Genomic DNA, 20,789 nt, shown 5'->3' with positions numbered 1-20,789 from the left:
TTAACCTTAAAAAAGACAAAAAAACAAAAAAAAAACAAAACAAAACCAAAAACAACATTAACTTATAAAAAATAAGAATTAAAATTTTAAAAAAATATAAAGAAATAAATAACAAAAACATATATATATATATATATATGGTAACCTACACAGCTTTGAAATAAAAACATTTAAAAAACGATAAAAATAATTAAATAAAAACGCAAAAAATTTAAAAAGCTATTAAAAATAAACTAAAAAAACCAGACTTGTTTAAAAAAAAAAAAAAAAAAGTTCACAAAAAGCCAACAAAATTAAAACTATTTAAAAATAAATAATTATTTAAAAATGAAAACATTGAATCAAAATGAAAAAAATAATAATAATAATAATAATGGCAGCTCCCACCCATCGCAGGCGGAGCTACACGTAGCTCCAACCACCCAGGGCCACGCACCTGGGCCGTTGGGCAAGAGCTGCCATTAATTTTTTTTTTTTTAATTTCAATGTTTTCATTTTTAAATAATTATGTCTTTTTTTTAATTTGATTTTTTTTAGTTTTTTTTAAGTTTAATATAATATTTTTTATGTTTTTTTAATTTTTTCAGTGTTTTTTGTTTTGTTTTTAAATTATTTAAAATAGTTTTAATCTTTTTTTTTATGTTTTTTTGTTTGTTTTTAATAGTTTTTTTTTAAATTTGTATTCTTATTTAGTTTTTTTATAGTTTTTTTTTAATTGCATTTTTTTTCAATTTTTTTATCATTTAAAAGATTTAAAAAAAAAAACATTTTTTATGTTTTTTTATGTCTTTCTTATATATATTTTTATATTTGTTTTTTTTAAGTAATCAACATTTAAAAAAAGAGAAATAAAACAACTAGAAAATTTGTTAAGTAATCAACATTTAAAAAACAATTGGACATAAAAAATAAAAAAATTAAAAAAAAAAGTGTCAAAAAATGTAACATTTAAATAAAAAATATCCACACTTAATACATTAGAAAATTTAAAGTGTCAAAAATAAACCCTCTAAACAAAGGGGTTGATGTTGCATCAACACATTTAAAAATCAGCATGAAAATCACTAACATTTAAAAACAATATTTGTATTTGATACATAAGAAAAATTTTAGTGTCAAAATTATGCTCCAAAAAAAAAAAAAAAAAAAAAAGAATGTATTCTGAAATAGCTTTTTTCAAAATCAGATGATTTTTTTGCTACCTCAACAAAATGGGTAATCATATAAGTTCTTGTTTCAAAGTTTACATTGTTTTTTCTGCTAACTTGCCTAATAGAATACTTATCTCAACCTGTTTTTCACCTCTAGTCTTTTCCAATTGAGTTCTCAACTCAATTATCTCCTTCTTAAGCTCGTTTTCTTGTTCTTCAAATACTTGAAGAATCTCCTCATATCATTTGTTTTACTTTTCAAGATCATATTTGGGAGAGATAATCTCTGCTTCTAGTCCTTCACAATAATTGGTTCTTTATTTAAGCTCTTTGATTGTTGCAAATTCCTCATTTCTTGTTGCCTCTTGCAGATTTATGGGTTTATTTCTTAATGAAACTACTTCATCCTCCAAACTTTGGAACCGATCTTCCCCTTCCTTATATTGCTTTCTCATTCCTTCTCCAACTTTCTTTTCTTTTTTCAACTTCATTTTTAATGTGACAATATCTTCTTTGTAGGTACACTCCTTTACATTAAACTGTTGCAATAACTTTTGATGATCTTTATTTTCATCTGTGAACCTTTTAACCTCTACTTCTAGGGCCATTACTTTTTAATATTTTTTATCTTTAGAATGATTACTTTCACTTTTACCCATGAGATCAATTTCAGTTGATTCATTGTCATCTTCACTTTCATCATTACTACATGAACAGGGAAATGGATCACAAGTAGAACAAAAACTAGTACCTAATAAAAAAAATTGATGTCTTCTTCATTCTTGATTAATAGACAGCAGGGTGCTCCAAAAGTTGAATATTTGTTGTTTATAAGTGACACTACATCTGATATATCATTTTCACTGCCACAATTTTCTTGAACTAACTCATTTCTTTGAGTTGCCTTTTTTTTTTGCTTCGTTCTCATTATCCCTAATCCACACTCAAGCGGATAAGCTTCTGTTGGAGCGACCTACTCTGATTCCAATTGTTAGAAAAAATAATGGGGGGGTGATTCAGTATTTTTAATTATGAAACCCATGTGTGTATGTGATTCTGGTGAATGCAAATTGCGTATATCCAGATAACTAACTATCTTTTTTTCTTTTTCTTTTTTTTTCTTTTTTTTCTTTTTTTCTTTTTTTTTTTCCCTGGAAAAATCTGCAATTTTTCATTAATTATGGAAAAATTACATATTGTAGATGTTGTTGCATATGCTGAAAAACTGAGTCAACCATGGACTATCATGTGGGACTCGGAGCTGTCCAAATACACCACGCAGGGCAATCTGCCCAAAAAAACACAACTGTATAAAAACTATTATAAGTCTGTATAAGCCTGTACATAGGCCACGCAGGGCCCTTTCAGTATAATATCTCAAATATATATATGTCAATGTATATTCAAAAGATTTCAAAAATTTGAGTTTTATAGTACTTAACGAAATACATATGTTGTTCAAGGACCGAGATCCCCCTGATAGTGCTGGTCTATATAAGGCCGATGATAGTAACGGAATTCGTTAATCCCCCTCTGCTCTTGTATCACCCATTCTCCTCTGGGTAATGACGTAGCCTCCTTGGATAGTTGGTCAGCACTGCAGTTATGCTCCCTGTAAATATGATTGCAAGAGATATTGTTAAATTCTGCCTTGAAAATAGTTACTTTGTTTAATATGTTGCTGAGTGTGTGTGAGAGACAAACAGATATGCCATTGAACCAGTTAATAATAATCTTTGAGTCCCCAAAAATATTTAGGTTGTAGCAGTGATGTCCCAAGGAGAAATGCAATAAGTGACGGAGGGTAATGAGTTCCGCAAAATTATTGGTTCCAGCTCCTAATCCCATCTTGACTTTATAGAAGTGTTGTTCATTTATATATAAAATGAAACCACCTCCACAGCCCTGTTGATTTGTAGCCCCATCAAAGAAAGCCCAGGGAGTAGATAACTAACTTTTCATATCTTCCATCAATTGTTTATCTTTAACTAGTGCATCATTATTTTATTAATAATTTATTAATCAAACATCATAAGTAGTAAAGAGAATATAAATCAACACACAAGAAACATATGAACACGAGGATTTTAGGTGGAAACCCAATGTGGGAGAAAACCATCCATGTCATTGTCTTTGTGATGAGCCCCAATTTTTGGTACAATTTGGGCTCATTTGGCTTACTTGCCTTGCTCAACCATTCATCTTTTATCACTTATGCATTCATTTTTTCGTATATTCGTGTTATTTGTAGGAAGAAGGGCAGGCATTATATCTATGTGGCTAATACATGATGATTTCAGGTTTTTTGGCATTAAAGGGAGCAAAGACCACGTAAATGGAGACAAGGAGACAGCCAAGGTGGCATTGCGGGTTCATAGGGAGGTTGTCCACAGTCTTGATGACCTTCCTCGTGATTTTCACCTTAACTCCGAGCTCCAACAGCTCTCCCCACCGAGCTTAAAGGCAGCCAACGGATTCTACAGGATCAGCAGTTTAACTTTCAGTTGGACAGCCAAGCTCCACGAATGGAGGAAGCCAGCTTGATCTTCATTGTGTATAAATATGAAGGCCGTAGCCTTTGATAGGAGCTTTTTGAAATTTTGAATTACTATTGTAATTTCTGAGCACAAGTTACAGCTCGGTGTTTGTTTTTGTAAGCCAGTTGGCATGACATTAGATTCTTGATTATGAATAAAGGCAAGCAGATTTGGATCTAATTCTGAGTTTTTAAAGGAGCTATAGCTCTCAGGTTAGGGCCCAACCTGAGAGCAATAGACCTCCTCTTCTTTGTAGTGTTATTTGCCTTTCTTTTCAGCACTTTGTTTCTTTGTTTTGACATGCATTTCGAGAACACAGTCTGCTGATTTGATTTCTTTAATGAGATTGAGTAGGATTAGCTTATGATTAAATTGCTTTCAGTTGCTTAGATTAGAATAGGAGGATTGTAATTCATTGGAGCACCAAGAAAAGGTTGATAGTGCCTTCACTGCCATCTCTGTTTAGAGATTGGGGTGCAGTCTGTACCAACCACCAAAAAACGCAGTCTTTTTACTTTCATGCAAGCTGCGACACAGTCATTTTAATTATAGATCCATCCATGCACTCTGATCTTGAGCCATACTTCTTCATTCCAACTCCATGCACGACTTCTCTTCACGATTTACATTGTTGTTCATTTGTTTAATAGCACAGGTTAATGAATTCTCGTTTTTGGTGCAAGACATAAGCAATTTGTTTTATTTACACTGCTCAGCATCATCCCATTTCCTTCTTCTTCTTCTTAACCACACCTAAAGCCACCTACTCGACCTCTGTTCAGCTCGTTTACCTTCCAACTCTTTCATTGTCCACGTAGCTCCATTTTCTTGACCTTTCGTTGCTTCCATTCTGCTATCCACCAACCAACTTCATGCACTCTTTCTCCATCTAATTTCTCTGCCCCTGAGCCATCACAAGCTCCATCTCCATCTCACCCATCCACCCATACCGCTCCATCACTTCACCATCACCCAAAACTCCCACGGTAGAACATCCTGTAGAAGTTAGCAGACTTCCTGTAGAATTCCTGAGTTTCCTGTAGGATCCCCTGCAGACATCCTGTAGAAGCCTGCAAACTCGGTTGTCGAGCATCTGAACGCTGTGGACTCCTGTGGAATGATGTTAGGGATCCCCTGGGACCTCTCCTAGCCCTCCTGACCTTTCCCAAGCTTTCTTTCCCTTCGCACCACCTCTGCACAGCCAAACCCTAATAAGAAACAAAATCATAATCACTCCAACCACTTAAGCAAAAATACAAAAAACAATGTTCTTTTCAATGGAAGTAGTTTAAGTTCATGCATTTCATATCACTAGCAGTCATGGCATCATTTCTAGAAGTTTGCACTCTCACTATTGCATCATAGAGGTTAAACTAGTCAGATTAGGGTTTACTAGGGTTTCCATGTTTTGGTTGGCTTTCAGTTCATTTTTGCAAAGTAGATTAATTTCCTTTGAGATAGCCTTCGTCCATCATTGAGAAAGCTTCTTCTGAGAACATATAGAAGTTGGCTTGAGCCCTAGCGGACTTGTGCCAGCTGACCAAGTGACAGCTGCGACAAGAGCTAGTACTTGTGCATACAGCATCGTCGCTTCCAAGTTTGTACGAACTACCGGGTTGAGAAAATTAGAGATAGGAAGCCCCAGGAGTTGTAGCATTATTGCTACAATACTGGGGCCCACCATCTTTTTGGCGCCGTTGCCGGGGAAGCGTCAGAGTATTAGTAATTGTTGCTTTTCTTCTATTTTCTTACTCTTGCCTTCTGCTCAGTAGTTTATTTCATTTCCATTCTGCAAAAGTAGCATAGACATTTCCTACTTTCATAGATTAGCATTTCCTGCTTTCATAGATTAGCATTTCCTGCTTTCATAGGTTAGCATTTCCTGCTTTCATAGACTAGCATTTCAATTCCGCAATTTCAATTCTGCAAGCGTAGATTAGCATTTCCATTCCGGCAATTTCATTTGAGCAAGTAGATTAGTTCTTTCCTGCTTTCAATTCAATTCTGCATCTTTATTTCAGTAAGATAGTTAGTTGTAGATCAATCTGTTTCAGTTTTGTAGGTACCAAAGAAAAAATCAAAAGCAATCAAAAAAAAGAAAAGTCTTTTCCATTTCATGCCTCGTAGGAACCGAGATAAAACAGGCAAATTCCTACCCAACACCCCCACCACATCACTGAGTCACCCTTCTCTCTTCTTTGGTGACAGTGACCCAGAAGAACCTATAGGTGAACATCCTGAGATATACAAAGATCCTATAGAAGAAGAAGAGTTAGAGACCAATCCATCTGAAGCTATGGCTGACAATAGAGGAGAAGATGAGAGAATAGAAGGTGCCTTCCCCATCCGAGAGACCAATGGAGAGATGAAAATGAAGAACATTAGCCCCTCTGCTTTACCTCACTTCCATGGACTGACTACTGAAGATCCTGATACCTTCCTGTTTGAGTTTCCTGTCCTTTGTAGAACCTATGACTATACTGAAGATGAGCAAAAGCTGAAACTCTTCCCTTCAACTCTTAAGGATGCAGCATTACGCTGGTTCATGGGCTTACCTAGGAATAGTATCACCACTTGGGCTCAGATGCAGCAAGCTTTCAATACCAAGTACCGGGACTACTGTAGGTCCAAGGAAACCAAGGGAGAAATCTTTCGGATGACCATGGGAAATGATGAGTCCTTAGAGGATTATGAGGAAAGGTTCCAACTTAGCTATAAGCGGGCCAGGTGCACACTTGACCCTGAATCCCTCAAGTTGGTTCTGCTCCGAGGAGTCCCTGAAGACCTCTTAGATACCCTTCACATGTTAGCTGGGGGGGACATTTACCAACTGCCTTATGAGGACATCAAGACTGTGTTTAGAAACCACTCCAGGGCAGCATGGAAACGAGGTAGAGGAAACCTCCTCTCAACTGGTGTCCCTTTCTCCAAACATGAGCTTGCAAATCAATTAGAAGATCTTAAGAGTGAGGTGAGACAGACCATTGCCATGCAACTGGACACATTCAGGATCCAGCAGAAGAAAGAAGAAGCTGAGAGAGCCTTGGCTGTCTTCTGCCCTAGGTGCACAAGGAGACACCCTAAGAACGAATGTCCATTGCATTCGGTTGAAGTGTGTTTCGTTTGTGAGGAGGACCATCCCACAAACCAATGTCCAACCTTACCTAGATTCAAAGCCATGTACCAAGGGACAGAAACTTCCACTGAACCTCTCTACTACCTCAACCAAAGGAGGCCACAAAAACCTAGACCTTACCAGCAAGGGATGCAAGGGGCACCTCAAGCTTATTACAGCCCCAACCAATCGACTCCTATGCCTTCCTGGGGTCCCCCTGCTCATCCTTCCTGGTCCATGCCTCCTCCATGGTCTTATCCACCTCAGTACCCTACTCAACCTACTTCTCATTCATATCATTCACATGCCCAGCCACAGCCTCAGTGGAATGCACCTCAGTCGGGGTGGAGGCCCCAGTACAACACTCCTCGTGCCATTTTGCCTCCACCACCAGTTCAACCTCAGCCAGTACCTCCTGCTCCTCCAAGGCAACCTCAAATGCCTGCTCAACCGAACCCGAACCCCAACAATAGACAGGCCCAGCAGGTATACACTGGGGAAACCTCATGCCCTACCTATGCTGTGGAGATCCAGGAGATCAATCTTCGATCTGGAAAGACTCTACCAGATCACCAACCTCCTCCCCCAGAGGATGAGGAAGATAAACAGGGAAGTGAACCAAAGGCTATTCCACCCTTTCCTGAGAGACTAACAGCCACCACACAACCCAACCCAGAGGAGGATGAGCTTCTGGGTGAGCTCAAGCAGTTGTGTGTGAAAATACCACTTCTCCAAGCCATCAAGGATGTGCCAATATACAACAAACTGGTTAAGGAAAAGTGTTTCAAACACCCAGGCAGGCGGACGAAAGATGCTTCAACCATCAATGTCATAGTACAACTGTCTGACCTTATGTTAGGACAAGTCATCTGCCCAAAGTACCTAGATCCTGGAAGTCCTATAGTAGATGTCCACATCAATGGCACCATCATACCTCACACCTTGATTGATCTGGGGGCTGCCATTAATGTGATTACCAGGGATACCATGCTCAAACTCAATCTTCAGGGTTCCTTGAGGAAGACCTCGACAGTACTGCAACTAGCAGATCGCTCCACCGTGACTCCCGAAGGGATTGTGGAGGATGTCTTGGTCTCTATTGACTCTTGGGAATACCCTGCAGATTTCCTGGTTCTGCAACCAAAGGCAAAGCTTACTGGATATCCTCTCATTTTGGGAAGGCCTTGGTTAGCCACTGCAGATGATTACATAAGTTGTCGTGCAGGAAATATGACCATCAAAAATGGTCCTATGTCCAAGCAACTAGTCCTATACCCTCCTGCCCAACCCTCCTTAGAGCATGACTTACCACTCTGGTTGGAGGAAGGAGAGGAAGACGAGGTGTACTCAGCACCTTTGTGCACCCTAGATACCACTAGAAGAGACCCCCCAACCGAGGATGACTTGATTGAGACCTTGATCCAGAATCCACCTTCCAGTGCACTATCCTTAGAAAAATTGGTGGAGGATGCCCAAGCCAGCACCTTAGTGGATCTTTGTACAACAAACCCTGTCACTCCCAGAGTCAAAAATGTGGAGTTCGGCCCTGAGAGAACGTTAAAGATCAGCTCCTCCCTATCTCCTTCTCAGGAAAAGGAGCTGTGTAGCCTGTTGGCCAGCCACCTAGATGCTTTTGCTTGGAGCTATAAGGAGATGAAAGGAGTTCATCCTTCGGTCTGTACCCATCACATATACATCAAAGAGGATTGTAAGCCGGTTAGGCAACCTCAGAGGAGAATGAATCCAGCCCTTAAGGACATTGTCAAGGACGAATTGCAAAAGCTGTTGGATGCCGGATTCATTTACCCCATCTCAGATAGTGAGTGGGTGTCCCCTCTGGTCTTGGTTCCCAAGAAAAATGGGAAGTGGAGAATCTGTGTGGACTACCGAGAGCTGAACAAAGCCACCAAGAAAGACCATTTCCTTCTACCTTTCATAGATCAAGTGTTGGATGGACTGGCAGGAAAGAAGTTCTTCTCTTTCCTGGATGGGTTTAGCGGGGACAATCAGATCCAAATCAGCCTGGAAGACCAAGATAAGACCACCTTCACTTGTCCTTGGGGTACCTTTGCCTACCGTGTCCTTCCCTTTGGGCTATGCAATGCTCCTGCTACCTTCTAGAGAGCTGTCTTGAGCATCTTCTCGGAGCTGGTCCATGATGCAGTGGAAATCTATATGGATGACTTCACTCCTTATGGGGCCAACTTCCAGGAAGCATTGTCCAATCTGGGAAAAGTCCTAACCAAATGCATTGAGATGAACTTGTCCCTTAGTCCTGAAAAATGTGAATTCCTAATGACCGAAGGGACCGTGCTAGGCCATACCATCTCTTGCCAAGGGTTACAGGTGGATCCTAACAAAATTGCTCTCATCAAGAAGGTTCCACCTCCTCAAAAGGTAAGGGATGTTCGGAGTTTCTTGGGATTAGCAGGATATTACCGGAGATTCATTAAAGACTTCAGCAAGCTAGCCTCGCCATTGTTTGGCCTGTTGGCAAAAGATGTGGAGTTTAACTGGACTGATGATTGTCAGAGGGCTTTGAATGAATTAAAGGACAAGTTGGTGTCAGCCCCAATCCTGAGAGGTCCAAACTGGGCCCTACCTTTCCACATCCACACTGATGCCTCGAACAAAGCCATAGGTGCAGCTTTAGGACAAGTTGAGCAAAAACTTCCATATGCCATTTACTTTGTTAGCAAAAACTTGTCCAAAGCTGAGCTGAATTACACTGTAACCGAGAAAGAATTCTTGGCTGTGGTCCATGCACTAAACAAGTTTCGTCATTATATCGCTGGCTATCAAACATTTGTACATACTGACCATGCTGCAATTAGATATTTAATGAATAAACCAGATGTGAATGCTCGTATTATTAGATGGTTACTTTTATTGCAGCAGTTTGATTTGACCATTGTTGACAAACCAGGTAGAGAAAATGTTGTTGCTGACTTTTTATCTAGATTGGATTTGTCTGCAGATGAGGATGGAACAGTGGATGACCAGATGCCCGATGAACATTTGTTTGCTATTTTAGTACTCTCTCCATGGTTTGTTGATATAGCAAAATACCTTGTTTCAGCACAGTTCCCTCCGCACCTATCTTCAAGAGAGAAGAACAGAATCATCAGAAAAAGTGTCTCATTTACTTGGATCGGGGGCAATCTGTTCAAGCTTGGCCCCGATCAGATCTTAAGGCGTTGTGTAAGGGAGGAGGAAGTTTTTGATATCCTCCTCACCTGTCATGATGGGCCTTGTGGAGGACACTTTGCAGCAAAGAGGATTGCCTTCAAAATCCTACAGGCAGGCTACTATTGGCCCACACTTCATCAAGATGTCAGAAGATATGTCAGCCAGTGTTACCAATGCCAAAGAATGGGGAAATCGACCCAAAGGGATGAGATGCCTCTCCAACCTCAGGTGACTCTTGAGCCATTTGAGAAGTGGGGTATGGACTTTGTGGGCCCAATCAACCCTCCTTCGAGGCAAAGGTCTTACATCATTGTGTGCACTGACTACCTGACAAAGTGGGCAGAGACCAAAGCAATCAAAGCAGCAACAGAAGAAAAGGTGGTCGAGTTCTTAAGAGAAAACATCTTCTATAAGTTTGGCTATCCAAGAGAGCTGGTCACCGATCAAGGGAGCCAGTTCACCTCCAACCTGGTTGAAGATCTACTAGCTCATCACAAGATCAAGCATAGGACTTCCACCCCCTATCACCCTCAAGCAAATGGGCAGGTGGAAGTCACCAATAGAGCATTAGAAGGGATCTTGACTAAGGTGGTGAGCAGCAGCAGAAAGGACTGGGCAGATCGCCTGGTTGAAGCCACATGGGCTTACAACACCACTTGGAAGACCACCACCGGCTTCACACCCTATGAGCTGGTCTATGGGAAGAAAGCTTTGTTGTCCATTGAATTTGAATACAACACTTTGAGGATGGCAGCTTAGCTGGACCTAGATCTCAGCCATGCACAACAAGAAAGGTTATTGCAGCTGAATGGACTGGATGAGCACCGAATGCAGGCCCTCCTTCACTCAGAAGTGGTTCAACTTTAGAGAAAGGTGTGGCATGACCAACATCTCCATGACAAGCAATTTCAGCCGGGAGATTGGGCTTTGTTGTATGACTCCAGATACAAAGATTTCAAGGGGAAGCTGAGAACCAGATGGCTAGGGCCATATGCAGTGGAAAAATGTCATGATAATGGATCTGTTCTTATTCGGACCATTGATGAGGAAGCCATCCCCATGCTTGTCAATGGGCATCGATTGAAGATCTACAGGAAGCCTCTCTCAAGACAAGAGTTCATCAAAACTATGGAGAAGGCAGTGTTGGTCATAGAGAAGGGTTCTGCCTCTGCTTTGGGCATACCCTGAAGAATCTAAAAAAAATAAAATATATATATATATATAAATAATAAAGATCCTTGGGTGAAAACCTTTCTGAGGCGCCCAAGGCAGGTGGTAGGGGTGAAAACCTCATTGAGGCACCCCTATTGTCTTTCAAAAAAAAAGAGAAAATTTTGGAAAAGATCCTTGAGTGAAAACCTTTCTGAGGCGCTCAGGGAAGATGGCAAGGGTGAAAACCTCATTGAGGCGCCCCTGTTATCTTTCAAAAAAAAAAAAAAAAAAAAAGAAGAAAAAAACAAGAAAGACAAAGACAACAAGTTTATCATGTGAAATTGCATGCAGATTGCAGGTGTTCTATGGAGGAGAGGGAGCCTCTCAACTCAAAGCCAAGGATCCTTATCATGCAGTCAGGACATCTCACCAGCACCTCCTCCAAGAATACTCATTTTCTCCAAGGTATGTGCAATTTTATTACAGCTTGAGTCTTCTACAGGAAGACACAGATTTTCTATAGGAAGATGCAGATTTTCTACAGGAAGGTGCAGACTTTCTACAGGAAGCGCAGCCTTTCTACAGGAAGCTCTGTATTTCTACAGGAAACTTCCTGTAGAAGGTCAGAACGGCCCAGAATCCATTTTGTGAGGAGATCTAACGACTAAGGATCGGTTTGGACGCATGCAAGCTATTGTTATCTCCCTTGCACATTGTTGTCACCTCGTCCTGCCATCCTTGTCGACATGCAACGAAGTTACCTGCACCAGCAAAGCAGATCGATGAGTCCTCAAGAAAAAGCAAATTTCAAATGAAAAAATGCTGGAGATCTCACACCATATTCATCCCAGTCATCCAGAAGCTCCGGGAGCGTGATCGTGAGGCCAGATCCTTCGTCGTGCAGCATGCACCCAAGGAGGAAGAACTGTTACAAGACATCCCGCGGGAGTCCTGTAACAGTTGAGCCCGCTAGAGTGTATACTCTTCACAGCGCTGGCCATATGCAATGAACGCGGACGCATGCAGCCAAAGCATCCAATCCATCGTCGGCAGCCTGTAAACATGAACCTCCGGGCCTGTGTAAGTTCGCCAGCAGCAGGTAAATCCACTCACCAGCGTCCAAAAACCGAAACATCGTGTGCAGCCGCGCAGGTAAGTGTCTCGACCCTTCCTTCCATCAGATTGCATGAATTTTACTTTGAATTGATTGCAAAGTGTAAAGGTGAATGGGTTGAGCGGCCGTATGGCCATTTGGCCAGCCACGTCGGCCAGTTAATGGTCTAGTTGGATGTTTGGGTGGCGGCCATGACAAAAAGAATGGGCAGCACGCACGTGAGAGAAATCCCGTCGAAAAAAAATGAGTTTAACAGAAGAGGCGGCGGCAGATCTGCGGGAATTGATGCGGCAGCAAGGGAACTCGCAGGCAAATGATGGGATGACGTCGCCCAACGGTCCGGCGGGGACAGCTCACCCCCGCGCCACGGATTCTGCCGATTCAAAATCTAATCGGCTAGATTGCCCTCATGCATTTATCAACCACCGTTTTGAACTCAAGTGGCTATCCTGATCTTTCTGCAGTTCGATACGCCGAGCGTTTGGCTATCAGAACGCTTGTGAAGCACACCCAGAGCGCAGACCAACTGCAGTCTTTCCCGAAAATCGCGCGCTGCTTCTACGGGAATGCTATTTCTACAGGAACGCAGTTTCTACAGGAAGGCGGGTGCCCCACGTAAAAAGGTGGCAGATTAAAAAGGTAAACCTGAACTCTTCATGCAATTGGTTTTTAAAGGTGGCAAAATCATCGTCCACAGTCTGGTCATAGAGAATTGGTGAAATTGTTGTCTGCTGTGCCTATACTGTCATTCTACAGGATGTCAGGGTAATTAAACTGTGTTAAGTTCCTCAGGGATAAGTTTTGTGGATTATGTGCATGACAGAAGCGTAATTCTACGCTCTGTCTCAGTAGACCAAATTTCTTCCACAATCACCACCTCTGGTTAAGGAAACTGTTTTATCATGACGGGTGGGTTTATTAGACGAGAACCCACTGATTCAACCAAGTTAAGGGAAAACCAGGAGGTGGTGGAGCTCTTCACACGGGTTCAATGGATATCTTTTTGTGACAAATTGCAGGGTTACGACGATGAAGTGGCAGAAGAATTTTTGCAGGCTCTGAGGCCGAAATCCAAGACACTGGCCACAGTGAACTTCAGGGGCCTAAGCCTCAAGCTCACCCCACAATATATCAGTCGAATTACTGAACTTCCAATGGGTCTGCCGTGGGATAAGGAAGAAAGGAAGTTGAGCCAGCAGGCCAAGAAAGAATTCTTTCCACCTGAGGAGGAATTCTCGGAGGACAAAAATGGGGTGCGTAGAACAAGCTTGTTGCCACCATGGAATGAAGTTAGCCTACAGATCATGAAGTATATAACCTGTGAAGGTCGTTATAGCATCGTGTACGGGTATCACTTTTGGTTGCTCACTGAATTGAGGCACCGGATTGATCTTCCTGTAGAAAAGAAACTGAGCATCCCTTATTTCCTACTACAGTCTCTAATTGAGTGTGCCACAAAGCTAAAAGAAGGCATACCAGATCAGGTAGCCCACCATGGATTGATCAAACTTCTTGTGGAGGATGCGCTTCATTCATATAAGGTTCCCCTCTCATGGGAAGCATTCAGGAATTTGACAAGAGACGGATACTTAAGGATGCTGACTGAAGAAAGTGGTTCCTCCAGCAGTGAGGAAAAAGAATCAGTGGCCGAGGGAAAGAAGGAAACAAGCCAGAAGACCCCGACCACAGTGCAAAAGAAAGAACAAAAGAAGAAGCATGAGAAAAAGGATGACAAAGAAAAAGGTGACACACCCATCTTGTCAGCAAGAGAGAAGAGGTTGCAGAGCAGAACGGACAAAGCTGAGATGGTCCACATCAGCCCAAGTACCTCATCAGCACCCGCAACCAAACCAAAAAGCAAAACCCATGCAGCAAAGCAAGCCAAGGTGGCGACACCTGTGTCTACAGGAAAGCAGAAACAGGCTTCTACAGGAAGCCCGAAAACAGAGAAGGGGTCTCCTACAGGAAGCCCGAAATTGGTCAAGGCAGGGTCCTCTACAGGGAGCCCTGGGAAAGCAAAACGCAAGAAAGAGAAGGCTGGCATTCTCGAAAAGGAGGCAGCAGCTGCGCTGGCCGCCCTCAGTACACCTCCAAAGCCAAAGGAGAAGAGAGAGAGGGAGATCCCTCTACCTTTTGAAGCTAGGAGAAGTAAGAGAATAAAAACGGGCAAGCCGCAGCCTCCACCCAGCAGCCAAACCATTTTAGGGGGTGTCCCTACTTCACCCAGTGAGAGATCCCCCTCTAAAACATCGGCCACCCCCGAGAGGGGAAGCCCAAAAATAACTACCTGGACACGAAGGATAGACCAATCGGCTTCCGAAGCCCGGCTCAAGGAAACAGAAAAGAGGGAAGAAGCGCCACCCTCGTCACCGCCAGGGGCAGAAGAGGCAGGGCCACCAAGAACAGGAAAGGAAGAGCATGTTCCGGGCCCTAGTTCTCGGCCAAGGACAAGGAGCTGGAGCAAAGTTGCTCAAGGATGAGCAAATATTTTAGCTGGGGGGTGATGATGAGCCCCAATTTTTGGTACAATTTGGGCTCATTTGGCCTACTTACCTTGCTCAACCATTCATCTTTTATCACTTATGCATTCATTTCTTAGTATATTTGTGTTATTTGTAGGAAGAAGGGCAGGCATTATATCTATGTGGCTAATGCATGATGATTTCAGGTTTTTTGGCATTAAAGGGAGCAAAGACCACGTAAATGGAGACAAGGAGACAGCCAAGGTGGCATTGCGGGTTCATAGGGAGGTTGTCCACAGTCTTGATGACCTTCCTCGTGATTTTCACCTTAACTCCGAGCTCCAACAGCTCTCCCCACCGAGCTTAAAGGCAGCCAACGGATTCTACAGGATCAGCAGTTTAACTTTCAGTTGGACAGCCAAGCTCCACGAATGGAGGAAGCCAGCTTGATCTTCATTGTGTATAAATATGAAGGCCGTAGCCTTTGATAGGAGCTTTTTGAACTTTTGAATTACTATTGTAATTTCTGAGCACGAGTTACAGCTCGGTGTTTGTTTTTGTAAGCCAGTTTTGGCATGACATTAGATTCTTGATTATGAATAAAAGCAAGCAGATTTGGATCTAATTTCGAGTTTTTAAGGGAGCTATAGCTCTCAGGTTAGGGCCCAACCTGAGAGCAATAGACCTCCTCTTCTTTGTAGTGTTATTTGCCTTTCTTTTCAGCACTTTGTTTCTTTGTTTTGACATGCATTTCGAGAACACAGTCTGCTGATTTGATTTCTTTAATGAGATTGAGTAGGATTAGCTTATGATTAAATCGCTTTCAGTTGCTTAGATTAGAATAGGAGGATTGTAATTCATTGGAGCACCAAGAAAAGGTTGATAGTGCCTTCACTGCCATCTCTGTTTAGAGATTGGGGTGCAGTCTGTACCAACCACCAAAAAACGCAGTCTTTTTACTTTCATGCAAGCTGCAACACAGTCATTTTAATTATAGATCCATCCATGCACTCTGATCTTGAGCCATACTTCTTCATTCCAACTCCATGCACGACTTCTCTTCATGATTTACATTGCTGTTCATTTGTTTAATAGCACAGGTAGCACAGGTTAATGAATTCTCGTTTTTGGTGCAAGACATAAGCAATTTGTTTTATTTACACTGCTCAGCATCATCCCATTTCCTTCTTCTTCTTCTTAACCACGCCTAAAGCCACCTACTCGACCTCTGTTCAGCTCGTTTACCTTCCAACTCTTTCATTGTCCACGTAGCTCCATTTTCTTGACCTTTCGTTGCTTCCATTCTGCTATCCACCAACCAACTTCATGCACTCTTTCTCCATCTGATTTCTCTGCCCCTGAGCCATCACAAGCTCCATCTCCATCTCACCCATCCACCCATACCGCTCCATCACTTCACCATCACCCAAAACTCCCACGGTAGAACATCCTGTAGAAGTTAGCAGACTTCCTGTAGAATTCCTGAGTTTCCTGTAGGATCCCCTGCAGACATCCTGTAGAAGCCTGCAAACTCGGTTGCCGAGCATCTGAACGTTGTGGACTCCTGTGGAATGATGTTAGGGATCCCCTGGGACCTCTCCTAGCCCTCCTGACCTTTCCCAAGCTTTCTTTCCCTTCGCACCACCTCTGCATAGCCAAACCCTAATAAGAAACAAAATCATAATCACTCCAACCACTTAAGCAAAAATACAAAAACAATGTTCTTTTCAATGGAAGTAGTTTAAGTTCATGCATTTCATATCACTAGCAGTCATGGCATCATTTCTAGAAGTTTGCACTCTCACTATTGCATCATAGAGGTTAAACTAGTCAGATTAGGGTTTACTAGGGTTTCCATGTTTTGGTTGGCTTTCAGTTCATTTTTGCAAAGTAGATTAATTTCCTTTGAGATAGCCTTCGTCCATCATTGAGAAAGCTTCTTCTGAGAACATATAGAAGTTGGCTTGAGCCCTAGCGGACTTGTGCCAGCTGACCAAGTGACAGCTGCGACAAGAGCTAGTACTTGTGCATACAGCACCGTCGCTTCCAAGTTTGTATGAACTACCGGGTTGATAAAATTAGAGATAGGAAGCCCCAGGAGTTGTAGCATTATTGACAATACTGGGGCCCACCACTTTGTCTTCTTTCTTATTTTATAAAGAAAACATTCATTACATGTTGTACTGGTGAAGACTCTTACCAACACACAGGCACCCACTTGCAGGAGGCTAAAACCTCCTACCGGAAGGGAGCACCTACCCCCTGAAAAAATTTACAATCTACCACTGGAAGGAAGCTGCGACTCCCTTATTAAAGGCTTCGACCCTTAGCACCTCTTGTGGACCATGTTCCATAATGTTTCAAACTAGATCCACTTGTCAAACAATAATTAAACAACATGTAGGCAACCTTTCATCAAACCTTCACATTAGAACCACTCAATACCAAACTAAATATTGAATCTAAAATACACTCATTGAACCAATTGAAGCAATGTAACATCATCCCACCGAATATTGAATCAAACCAATTACTGAATTGAATCTCAACCAACCATTGCAACCATATCAAATCAATGCACAACCAATCCACAACAGATACAAAACATCTTGATCAAGAGATCATTGACATACAACAGAACTCATGAACTGTCATCATCAAGCAATAATGCAAACCTTGAAAAAATGAACCTCAAAATATATGAGTTTAAGGCAATGAAAAACTCTATATTTGAGCTTGCAAATGAAATTCCTGACATAAATGAGGCAATGAGCTTCAAGGAGATGCTCATTGGTACAAGTTATGGATTATTTAGTCTTAGTTTTTAACACCGCTCCAATTGGTCATACTTTACGACTACTACAATTTATTTCTACTTTAGAAAAAGGGTTGACCAAGAAGATAGCATTGAAAAAAAAAAATTGGAGGTCTCATCTGCCAGGTAACTAGAATGTTTGGCGTAAATGATGAATTTGGAGAAGATGTTATAATGGGAAAGCTTGAAAGCATGAAATATGTGATTAAGTCAACAAGCAGATTCATGATTCGAATTTAACGACATTTGTTTGTGTTTGCATTATGCAATTCCTTTTCCTTTATAAGACAGTATACATATATCACTTTGAACAACAATCAACAGCTCATATCTTGTCATGCCTAGATCAACGATGTCCCGACAGTTTGAAGTGCACAGAGGTTATGTTGTGGGGAACCATCAACAAGCGGATTCCCCCAAACAACACATTGACCCTTGGGGTCTTCTCCCTCTGCAATTGGATGATCTGTATCAGGAATCTAAATGCAGTCTTTCTAATATCTCATTTCAGCATATCTATCGTAAACAAAATCTCGTTGCTGACTTCCTTTCCAAATAGGGTTTGATTCTTTTTCCTGGTTTTTTCCATTTTGAGTACTTTGTTGCTAGTTCGTTATGTGGGCAGGGTTTTTTGGAATTTTCATAAGTGATTTTTGGCAGTTTTTTTATCTCTTGTGACCTCTCCTAGGCCTATTGTATGATTTTATGTCTATTTTTATTTTCCTTTCTGGTTTTGATGCAATCTAAATATGCTTGCTACCATGCCTTATGAAGACTGCTCTATTTTGTTTTTCGAATAAATTTTAGTCTTCAAAAATCATTACTAAGTAGCACTGATCCACTGCATTTAATCCAAACAAATGTAAAACTCTTCCTCGTTTTTACTGAATAATAGTTCTATGTTGGGATTTATTTCGACAGTTCTCCCCCACTTTCCCAAAAACCAATAGAGGACCATCGGGAGGTTGTTGACGGTTTTGCATGACACCACACATGGCTTTTGCCAACGTATGCATGACCATAACCTAGGGCCTACTTAACCGTTGTCCAATTTTAAATGCTAACATATGTATTAAATTGGGCTAGAATGAAATATGTGCATGAATTGGCATAAATTTTGTGATATAATGTAAAAGGGGTGGGGCTTTGTTTATAAGTTACAAAAGATTTCTTTTAATATTATAGATGTTATATATAATATATATAATATTAAATCACTATTTTGTAATTTAATTATTTTAAATTTTTCAAAAAAAAAATAAAATCAGTTTTGAAACTGATCAAGAGTAGTTAGGGTAGGAACAAATATAAAAGACCGACAGAGGGGAGAAGTAATATTTCAGAGTAAACAAATTGTGAGACTAATGTAATGAAAAAATTTCTTAGAGACTAAAAAATAATAGTCATTTTGATTTTAGCTTTTGGATAAATTGCAACATTGCTTTATTTCTTGTGTTTGTCATTTAAATTAGGTTTTTCTCCTCATAGACAAGTGTATGTAGCAACGGGGACTTTTAAATTGGGAGTATGAATTAACCTCATAGGTACTCACTTTTCATTATAGATCTCTTAATAGGCACTCCACTTCCAAGGATTCATACACAATTTCTTAGTATTTTCACCATTCTTTTTGTAGAGTTTGAACTCAAATTCTTAAATGTTTGATTTGTAAAACATTGTCCCTCTTCATCTTTCTTTTAGCCATCTTTTTAATTTGAACTCTGCAATCCTCATTAGCCTGGTAATTCTAATTTTGAATGATAGGTTTTTGGACTAGATTATTCATTGCAACTCTCATAGTCTCACTATCCAACCATATATTTAAAATCTTCATTAATTCTTGTAGATGTCCCAGGAACTAACCTCCTCCAGTTAGAGGTTGTCTCCAGGGAACAACATCAATTAGAGCCGTTGTCGATGACGAAGTTGAAAATTTTCCTCAGGTTTATAAGATTTTATAGTTGATTCTTAAGGGTGACAAGAACCAGTCATGGTTTGTATATCATCACCTACTAACTTCACTTTGGGTGTTATTTTTTTAGGTGTTTAGAATGGTTGTATCTCCATTAACAGAGAACAATTTTTTCTCCAAAAAGAGGAGAAATTATTGAGTTGCAAATCAACCCTCAGAACTCTTATTTTGTGAATTTTACTAGTTATCCTATCAATGTTTCCTATGATTCAGATGAAGGGTTGAATTTTCCAGAAGATGCTCTGGTTTATGACTCGTGTGATTTAGGGGAAGTGTTTGGTGCAGTTATTGAAAAAAAATTACTGACATGAAAATGTCATGAAGGATTTGATAAAGAAGTTTCCTATTGGAAGTAAGAAAATGAGGTCCCTGAAATAAAGGTAAGCATCCTATAATTATTTAGTCATATGAATATTGTTTCAGGAAAAAATCAGTGTGTAGAACCCAAAGTTGAAGAACCAAAAATTGATGATAATTGTTTAATCAAAGAAGATATCTCTAGCAATTCCATAAAATTGTTGATGAAACATTTTCATTAGCGAGCTACTGCGAAATTCAAATAAAATGAAGCTGCTCACCAAGGTAATTTTTTCTCTCATGAATTTTATGACCTTGTAGCAGATTATATGATAGTTTTATATAGTGAGAAACCAACATCACTATGGGGGTATGCATTATATTTTTCATCTAAAGAATTTTTTTTGTTCACACCCGGCCTTATTTTCAAAATCCAAGAACAAGGGGCTGATGTAAGGCCCAACACTCAAAATTTGGCATGGTTTCGCTAGAAGGTTGATTACATTTGATTGAAACCAACCTTATTTATAATACAAGCTATACATAAATAAGCTCATCCACAAAGCATTTAATTTTCATTTTGCATTACTTTTAGTTCATTATTTCAGTTGGTGAATAAGGAAACAATTCCAAAGAATAATTTTTAGGGAGATTTTCAAATATTACAGTTCAAAGATTCAAAGAATTTTGACTCCATGCCCAGTGTCTTGCAAGGAAAACATTGTCCCTAAGTGAAGCTGATGTTGTAACTAAATTTTGCATACATATAACCCTTAGATTTTAACAAACAAGGTCCAGAAAGGAAACAAAATCAGAGGCCATTCAGGGTAACAATAGGGACACTAGCAAAGATAAGGATAAAATAAGTTTTAGAGAAAATATTTCACGATGAGGACTTTGTTGTAGATTTACTTGTTGGCGGAGAAATACAGTTCAAAGTATCTAAAATAATTAGTGATTTGGTGCAAAAATTTGATAAATATTT

The 20,789-nt window shown here is 40.4% G+C and overlaps 1 pseudogene; it reads left to right on the top strand.

The window, feature by feature from the left end:
* Window positions 1-19,818, top strand: part of LOC149190947 (ATPase GET3A-like) — a 36,716-nt pseudogene extending 16,898 nt beyond the window's left edge.
* Window positions 19,819-20,789: the final 971 nt, after the last annotated feature.

The sequence above is a fragment of the Pinus tabuliformis genome, chromosome 3_1, assembly GCF_031772625.1.
Source record: "Pinus tabuliformis cultivar Carrire ecotype Pingquan chromosome 3_1, CPIR1, whole genome shotgun sequence".
Lineage (NCBI taxonomy): Eukaryota > Viridiplantae > Streptophyta > Pinopsida > Pinales > Pinaceae > Pinus > Pinus tabuliformis.
This window is presented reverse-complemented; position numbering and strand designations above follow the sequence as displayed.